General features: G+C 38.6%; 1 pseudogene; it reads right to left on the bottom strand.

Moving 5' to 3' along the window:
* Positions 1–8381: 8381 nt before the first annotated feature.
* On the bottom strand, positions 8382–9744 carry LOC119058309 (ADP-ribosylation factor-like protein 6; annotated as a pseudogene).
* Positions 9745–10090: the final 346 nt, after the last annotated feature.

Raw genomic sequence — 10090 nt, 5'->3', positions numbered from 1 at the left:
AATATGAGGCTGGGGAAATTTGTTTTATGTATGTGATCGGAGAAACCTATGCATGACCACCAATGAGAAACTGAGGTTGGGTAAAAGCAGGGGTGAGAAAGGACAGAATTGATGGAGGTAGAAATAGAATCCAGAGCATCCACGGATGGGATTAACCTTAAATACGAGTCCTCTTCCCCATAAATAATTTCCTTTGTGTAAAACTCTAAATATTAAAATTATATTAGGTGGGGAGATGGGGCAGGGGGGGCTGGGATGGGAGAAATAGACAAAAAATTGTACTTGAAAAATAACTAAAATTAAAAAAATTATATTAAGAGTTGGGCAAAACTAGGTTTACAGTTGTGAGTAAACAAAATTTATCATTGTATTATTATTTAGTAATTATTGTATTATTTTCCATATGAACAACTGTACACCTACTTTTGCCCCACTCTGTATTTCTTATATCGAAGGGAAATGATTCCTTGTAATTTTCATCTGAGTCTTATTTCTGCTTCCTCAACCCTCACCCGGCTGCAATCTCATTTCCTTTTCAGTTTCTTATATAAACAACCATAGTCCCTTCAGGCATTTTTCATATGAGTTGATTTCAAAGTTTCATTTCAGCAATGTTTAGCCTAACATGTCACACCGTGAACTGCTAAGAAAGATTCCAGATGCAGTTTGGCACATACGGCACCAAGCCCACTGTTCATGTTTTCTTTCTTGATCTGGACACTATATATTTATTAGTGCTCTTTAAATTGTATTCAGAGCCTTTTAAATATCACATTATACAAACATTGTTTATTGTGCTTATAAACAATGAAAACCCCCAAAGTTTCTTCCCCCCAGGAACTGCTTTTAAGCCAGCCCTCCTATGTGAAAAGCTGACTATAGGTCTCAAGTTTACTTTTGCTACTTTCAAATTACTACTCCAAGCTGTCGCCCTCTTGGATAGGATGTGGGTGCTGACATCCAACATAACTTGCTTTTTCCCTGTCAATGTCGTCAGGTTCAACCTTCACAAACTTGTAGGAAACAGGATTCAAGGATGATTCACACTTGTTGGAGTCCATACCTTAGTGTAATCCTCTCCCTGTATGTGGGTCGGGCCTATGACTTGCTTCTCCCCGGTGGAATATGGCAAAGGTGAGGGATTTTGCAGATAAAATGAGTATCCCTAAGCAGTTATCTTTCAGTTACTCAAAAGAGAGAACATTGAGGGGTGGGGCTTGGCCTAACCAGGGAGGCCCTACGTAAGAGGGTTCAGACCTTCCCTGAAGAACAGACCTGAAGCAGGAGAGACTCTCTCCTGCCGGCCTAAAAGAAGCAGCCGTATGAGGAACAACTTACGGCAAGGGGTGGCCTCTAGGAGTTGACACCCCCAGTCCTCTGACCCCAAAGGCCTGAATGCTGGCAATAACCTGAATGAGCTTGGAAGAAGTCCTTGAGTCTGCAGTGACACCACTGTCCCCACCAACTCCTTTATTGCAGAGAACCCAGCTAAGGACCCTTGAAAAGGGAGGTAATAAATGTATGTTGTTTTAATATGCAAAGTTTGTGGTAATTTGTTATGCATCATAGAAAATGGGTATACTTGTCATCGGTGTTACCATTCATGTCTTAGGTGTAAGAGAATTAGACTGCACAGGAGCAGGGCACCATCTTTCAAAATTCCCTCCACTACTCACCTGTGGTTCCCATAGCATCCCTGATGTTCCTTGCCCATGCAGGTTCATGAACTGTGATTGGGGAGAGGTAGAAAACATCACCACAGTGGAACATGTATCAGCTTCCAAGCCAGAAGAAAACTGCCTCCATGAAAACAGACAAATTGAAAACTAGTACTATTTGTGCTGTATATATTGCAATACTTATTAATGGCTCTGCTGATTCATTCTATGACAAAGCATCTGAATCAGGCAAATGATCCACTGAATCAGTGGATCATTCCTGTTATTGTCAGAGAGTATTTGCGTCAAGTTAAAGACTGTTAATATTCTAGGCACATTTGAGACTCTTGACTAACAGGCCAGTCCTGCCCTCTCTACTAATTAGTACTTTGGGGGTGTTAAGATCTTCATTAAGATTTTATTTCCTTTAATGTGGTCACCTTGGCATGTTTTCTGAATGACCTTAGTGACTTAGGGAAGACTTTATTATTTCCAAGTAATAGGCAAGAATGCAGAAAGTAATTGGATTTGGCATACCCCGTAGCATTCCATTGGATTGGTTTTGGAAGAGTTTTTAAAGAAATGCTTTATTTAAATCAGCACAAAAAAGATTTGGCTAGAGATGCTGATGAGCTTCTGTGATATTCAATGACTAATGCTGCATGTCAACACCAGCCATCCATGTAGATGGATATTATGGTACCAATATGTATGGACTCCTTAAGGCTCAGAGAGGAGGGGGAAGCAAAGTCTCCTCTTGGACCCCATTGCAGAAAGTTAGTAGGAATATAGTGAGAATCCAGGAGACTGAATGGATTCTATGTTGGATGATGGACAAGTGAACAAAAAAACTTCAGTTTCTGGGATGATTTTTGATTTCATAAATGCCCTCAGGCAACAACACTGGACCTGACCTAAAGCAGGCTTTTTTAACCTCAGCACTACTGACATTTGGGGCAGAATAACTTTTTGTTTTGTGTGTGTGTATGTGAGAGAGAGCACAGGGGGGTCTGTCCTATGCATTGTAAGATGTTCAGCAGCATCCCTGGCCTGTACTCGCTAGATGCCCTATCCCCAGCCCCCAACCAGTTGTGACAACCAAACATGTCTCCAGACTTTAGCAACTGTCTCCTGGGGGCAAAGTCACAGTTGAGAACCACTGCTTTAAAATAAGCAAACAAACACAGTTTTTTTGCCCAATGTTTGTTCCTTATGATGCTTTAATTTTTTCAACTCAGTTTAACCAAAATGGTTAACAGACACTGGGCAAAAAAAAAAAAAATAGCAAAAGCAAAAATGGAGCCTTTGCTTTTGTCTATGCAGCCACATGCAGAGACTGGGATATGTAAAAATTAAGTATTGAAGGGTTCCCAGGACTGCGTATCTGCTCCTGAGCTTTGGTTTAGGTGTGTGTATCCTTTGCTTGTATTTTGTATTAAAAATTTTGAAAAAGAATCCTTTATTGTTGAACATGTTTGCCTTTTCCCCCTTAGTTTTTCCTTTTTGAGGCAAGATATTCTTTTTTCTGCATCTTTTTTGTAAACTTTCATTGTTTTGTTTGAAAATGGCTTTATAAAGGACTCCCCACCTCCACCCCAAAAATAAAGTGTTTGTTTGCTTATTTTATTTTTTTTAAGATTTTATTTATTTATCTTTAGAGGGGAAGGGAAGGAGAGAGGGAGAGAAACATCAATGTATGGTTGCCTTTTTGTGCGTCCCCTGCTGGGAAGTGGCCTGCAGCAGGGAACCGGCGTGCAACCCAGGCATGTGCCCTGACTGGGAGTCGAACCGCGATTGTCTGGTTCACAGGCCCGTGCTCAATCCACTGAGCTACACCAGCCAGGGCTGTTTGCTTATTTTAGAACAGTGGTTCTCAACTGTGATTCAGGGTTGTTTTTTTAAAATTCTTATTTGAATATTGGTTTGTATAAAGACCTGAGAAGTCAGACTTACTACTACCAACAAATAACAAAGTCACGATGAAAATCCAGAAGGAAATGGGCAACTCCGGTTTTCTGTTCTGATTTTTGGCTGTCTCTTCCCTAAAACCCACACTCCTACTGGGACCATTCTGACAATTTTCAATCTAATTATAAGCTTCTTATAGAAGAAATGTAATCAAGAGCATGGTTGCTCAAGAGTTGCCACCACTCAAAAAACAGGGGATTGAATTGTCATTGAACCAATAATTGGAAAGAGCACCAGTTATCAACAAATGAAATGCTTAAGTGGAGAAAAGACTTAAAACCTAAAAAGCAAGCTTTGAAATGTCATCAGTTTGCCCATTTGCCCATGGATATTTGGTTAATTATTTACTATAAGAGGTAATTTTTCAATTCTTCAAAGCACTATACGTGCTCCAGAGGAGGGTGAAGCACCATGTGTTAAATGAGGGAACCAGCCTGGCTAAGCTAGCAAGTGGAAGTAAGAGGTCGAATCCATTTACAGAACTTAGTTTCCTGCTGTTCATTCCATGTTACCCAAGCTTCCTGAGAGCAATGAAATTATCTCCAAGCTAAAGACCAAGACTTGGAGGAGAAACAGCACGGAAAATCGATACAAAGTTTCAGTGGTTCCTGACCAGAACATTAAGCCCCTTCTTATAGCACTGAGAGAGATAGATCCAAGTGACTCAGTCCTGTCTCCCTGGTTGGTCAGCAATATCACAAACAGTCTTAGGTTTTGGTTTGTTTAAAAACTGTAAAAATCACATATAACTGAGAGGTTTGCTATGTTTCCCAATGGTGCCAATACTGATTAGAGATTTTTGTTTTTGAGTTGCCATTTTAATTAGGTACTAACAGCTTCTGTGAAAATAAAGATGAAAGGAATGATTTGGGCTGCAGCCTTTTGAAAGTAGAACACTTGTCAATAACATCAGAAAATATTAGCAGTGAAGAAGGACAGAAATGATCCCCTGATCTTGTCTCATGAGGTGTGCTTTGAATCAGATGTTATTAAATATGAGAAAGGAATGTAGTATAGTTAGGAAAAGGCTTTCTTTCAGTCAATCTTGCAAGTATGTGATCTTGATCTTTTTTCTTCCTCACAACTGCTAACGATCAGTTTTATAACTTGTACATATCTCTATATCGTTTACATGTATGCATTTGTATGTATGTATATATCTTTGTGTATATGACTCTATAGCAGAGGTTGGCAAACTATGGCCTTGGGGTCAAATACAGGCTGCTGCCTGTTTTTGTAAATGCATTTCTATTGGAACACAGCCACATATTTTTATATGCTTATGTATTATCTATAGTTGCTTTCATGCTACAAGGGCAGAGTTGAGTAATTTTGACAGACTCTGTGACCTTGTTTCAGAGAATCATTGACTTATTCCTGTTCTAGAGCCAGATCTCTGTTCTTGGCACATGTTGGAATCAGAAGGAATAAATATTCTTTTTTAAACAGCTTTGTAAATTTTAAAATATTTAAATGATGTAATATTTGATCATATTTTGGGGTTGGGGTTTATTCTGTTTTCTTCTAATTTTTGAACTTGGAAGCTTTGGCTATTTTGCTTATTTATTTATTTACTCATTTATTTCATTACAGTTGACCTTCAATATTATATGAGTTTCAGGTGTACAATAGTCTGGCGTGTTAGGACATTGACCAGGACCTGCAGTTTGATGATGAGACACATAGATCCTAAATCTACGTGTGGAGGAATTAGCTGGGCCTGAGAGCTAAGAGAAAACACATGGACAGAAGTGAAATCTGTGAACCTAGAGGGCCAGAACCACTGAGATACAGGAGCACAACTTGGATTCTCTTCTCCAGGGCATGGTGGCTAAAAGAAGACTCTGGCCTCCAACCTGTTTTATAAGCCACACTTGTTATGTTAGGCAGCTGTGGTATTTATTCTTTTGATTATCCAGTCCTTAGCTCTGCATATGCCAGCCACTTCTGCACCCCAAATTGACCATTCTAATAAAGAACTCCAATCCCCAAACCTTCTCCAACATATAACATTTTATATAATAAAGTTTCTTCAATTCTAAAAGAGGGGGATAAAAATACCATGTTAACCATCTTTTCTTCCGAGATGTCTTCTCTTGTAAATTAGCCAGTAGTCACTGTCCAAAATTTAACACCCACTTGCCCAGTGTTTTTATTTAATCGCCTCACCTGTTCCTTAAATATCAAGTTTATTGCATATGTACTATATGCCAGGCACTGTCCTAGGTCCTGTGGAATACAATGGTGAGCAAAATAGACATCATCCTGCCATCATGGAACTTTAAGTCAGAGGGCACGATGAACATTGAAAAAATAATTGCACAATCATTTAACTGATTATAATTGGCATAAGTGCTCCAACATAGAAGCTGTGAGAATGTGCCTAATTCTCATTTTCATTTTTCATTCTCAGATGACCAGTTCTATAGTGTTCTCTCTGCCTCCCTAGAAAACCTATTTGGAAAGTATGATTATTGTAATGAGGGATATCCCAGCTCATCTGGTTTCACTCTCCCCACAAACCCCATCTCTTGTACCGCACACAGGACTTTGTACCACCTCACTTCAAAGAAGCCCAGGATTGCTTTTGGAATGCAAGATGTAAAGGCCCTAATCCATAAAACAGGACATTAAAAAATATTGACTTCATAGGCGGTCTCCATTGCAAAAGGACAGACCTCTGTCCTGCTTATTTTTAGAAATAATCAAACCATTTAGATCAGACTCATGACAAAAGGGACTTTTTCATGAGTCTCATTATACATTTATTAATTTCTAACTTTAACCTCATCAGTACTTTTTAAAAATATGAACAACACCTCACCTAGTGCTGTTCAAATCTTCAGCTAACAAAGTCAATCACAGACCACCAGAGAACACAATATTCTCCAAGCAAGTAAACAAAACTGAAGCAAATATAAAAATTAACTGGTATTCACTATATTACCTTTAAGTAGCTCTCACGAAAACAGTTTTGAATGGACAATTTTCATAAGACCATCTACACAAGAGTCATTTTTCACAGATCACTAAGTCTTAGATCTTAAAATCCTGTTACAGCTCAAACTGAAAGCCTGTTCTTTCCAAAATGAGAATTCATAGTGCAGTTGCAAATGGGGTGCTAGTGCAGTCCACTGGGCACAGTAGAACGCAATTTCACCTTCATATATTCCAGAAGTCCTCCCACACCATTGTAAATAATTCCCAGCCATGCTTGGTTGTAATAATTCTCATGCATTCCTAGAAACCATCCAGAATCTTTTGAAAGCTAAACAACAATGAAAAATTATTGAGTTATGATCCAGTAACATGTATACTCAATTCCATTCTTGTATGGGCCCAAGGTGTGCAAATTGTTTGTATAGAATAAATGTCCCATGTCAAAGTCTTCTATCTTCATCCCTAAGTGACATTCATGTTGTTGGATACTTTCACCTCAATGAAAAAGTAGGTTTATTTCCCATTCAAGACATTACAATCTTATATCTTTTCCCCTAGTGCTTCTGCTTCACTTTCAGCTGATGACACCTCATGCTTGAGAAAATTGAAGTCACTAGACAGGAAAACATCTTTTACATATATGCCATTTTTCACCCTGCTACAGCGGAAGTCATATGCCCTCTTCTACTAAAAGTGCTCTGGCTTTGTCCCCAAGAGCTCTGCTGTCACTATCCTTTCTCTTTCCTATATCATTTCATTTTTTGTATTGGATTTCTATCATACGTGTACAAACCCACTCTAGTAGACCCAATTTCCTCCACATTGAGATCTTCTCAACCTTATGTCTTTCTTTGCTCCACATTCCCAGAATTTTTGTTGTAAGAGTTATCTCTATGTGCTCTCTTCACTTCTTCACCTCCCATTCTCTCAGCTTATTCCAAACAGGCTTCCAAACCCATCACCCCACTGAAACCGCTGTTGTCAATGTAACCATTGGTCATAATTTATTAAATCCAATCATCACTGTTTGGTCTTCATTTTAACTAGTTCTCTCAGTATCATTTAAAAGAGTTGGCTACTGCTCTATTCTAGAAATACTTTCTCTTTTGGCATCTATGAACTGACTGCAGTGATTCTCAAAGTGTAGTCCCCAGAACACTAGTAACAGCATTATTTGGGAACTTGTTAGAAGTGGAAATTCTTGAACCTAACACAGATCAACTTAATCAGAAACTCTGGGCATGGAGCCCAGCAATCTCTGTTTTAACAAGCTTTCTAAGTGACAAAGTTTGATAACCACTGCTCTATTGATTATTCTCCTACTGCAATTATAGTTCTTTCTCTTTTTAATTATATTTTACATTTTATTGATGGTGACATATAGTAAAAATCTAACATACATTAACTACCCATGGTCCCTTATAAATATTTAAAGTTCTTTTTCACAAGCAGAATCACACTGCAGTTATACTATAAACTAAATTTTTAGAAGACAATTAAAAATAAAACACATTAAAGATATAATTCATGATGAGTTACTGAGATGAATTTTAACTCTGACTTTAAACATTCTCATTATAATCAAGTGTAGCCCTTTACCAAGATGTTGATAATTCTGGGGAACCTTTCTGAGGATTTACTTTTCATATAATTAATGGCGATATTAGGATACCTGTGTTATTAATAAAGCTCATTCAGGGTCCATAAATGTAAGCAGATTATAAAGTATTCTTATATTGACAAATACCTCTTTAAAAATTCAATATATCAGTTTGCTTTAAGATATGTTCTTTAAGTTGACAGTTGATGAGGTTTCTAAATACTGTCTTTCCATGTCTTCACAACCTGGCTCTGATCTTGAAGCCAGTCTACACCTTCTTGCAATCCTACTCCTATTATGCCATCACTAGCACAAATATGTCATGGCTTATCTTTGATGTTTTCTAAACACAGCAATTGAGACATTTTCACAGGTGTCATTGCAACTCTAAGATCCATTTTGTTTGCAAAGAATAAGATTGGTATTGGTAGTGCTTAACAGCTAGATGATTCAGAAGAGTATCAAGTTCTTCATTGGTCTCAGCCATTCTTAATCTATCACTACTGTCAATGATAAAGAATAATGATGGTAGAAGTTGGACTCAAGGAAGCACACACCAAGGCACATCATATTTACATTACTCAAGATTAAAATGAAGGGGAGAATTTTAGAAGCAGCAAGAGTTAAGGGGATAGTCACATACAAAGGAGTTCCCATCAGACTGTCAGCTGATTTCTCAAAAGAGACCTTGCAGGCAAGAAGGGGCTGGAAAGAGGTATTCCAAGTCATGAAATCCAAAGACCTACATCCAAGATTGCTCTATCCAGCAAAGCTTTCATTTAGAATGGAAGGGCAGATAAAGTACTTCTCAGATAAGGTCAAGTTAAAGGAGTTCATCATCACCAAGCCCTTATTATATGAAATGCTAAAGGGACTTATCTAAGAAAAAGAAGATAAAAAATATGAACAATATGAACAGTAAATAGCCAACTCACCATTATTAACAACCACACCTAAAACAAAAGCAAGCTAAGCAAACAACTAGAACAGGAACAGAACCACAGAAATGGAGATCACATGGAGGGTTAGCAACAGGAATGGGAGGAGGAGAAGGGGGGGGAAGGTACAGAGAATAAGTAGCATAGATGGTAGATAGAAAATACACAGGGGGAGGATAACAATAGTATGGGAAATGTAAAAGCCAAAGAACTTACATGTACTACCCATGGACATGCACTAAAGGGGGGGAATGTGGGTGGGAGGGGACGTGCAAGATGGAGGGGAGCGAAGCGGGGGGGGGGAAACGGGACAACTGTAATAGCATAATCAATAAAATATATTTTAAAACAAAGAATAATGGCATGTCTACCTTTATAACAGTGTTCCCAGGGATTTCTGTATTTTCCTTGACCTGACATGTCAGACACTATAAAAGACAAACTGGATGATTTGAATTTCTCTATGCTGAATCCTATCACTTTGAATCTTATCCTAGTTCCAGTGATAGGATTGAGCATCTAAATATTTAAGTTTGTTAAAGACTGATGATTTGTCACTGTTATCTAGCCCAAGGCACAAAACATGAACCTCCATCTTTTTCAGGCCAAACAACCTTGAAAGACTGTCTGGCAATCCCATAATGCGATTCAGATATATACAAACCAGCTAGTCATTGAGGTTAGTTCTGTGGGCCCAGGAGCTTGTGAGAAACAAGAATAGACACACTGGCTCATGTCCATCTATGGGATGGGTATCTGGCACGGGCATTTCTCAATCTTTTTCTCCCTATGCCTCCATTGGAAGGATAACTGGTCCTGCGCAAAGCTGCCTGTCAAAGTTGGGTTGCCTGGTAGTCTCTGTCTCACCCGGAGCAGGTGCCTAAGCCATGATGTTTCCCTGGCAACTAGAGGTTCTTCCTCTAAGGTCATCAAGAGTCAGCTGCTGACTTCTTGCTTATCGGATTGAAGAGCTCCTGAAAATATCA

The sequence above is a fragment of the Artibeus jamaicensis genome, unplaced genomic scaffold (assembly GCF_021234435.1).
Source record: "Artibeus jamaicensis isolate MK-2021 breed Jamaican fruit bat unplaced genomic scaffold, CSHL_Jam_final scaffold_1283, whole genome shotgun sequence".
Lineage (NCBI taxonomy): Eukaryota > Metazoa > Chordata > Mammalia > Chiroptera > Phyllostomidae > Artibeus > Artibeus jamaicensis.
Note: the sequence above shows the minus strand (reverse complement) of the source record. Positions and strands in the feature narration are given on the sequence as shown.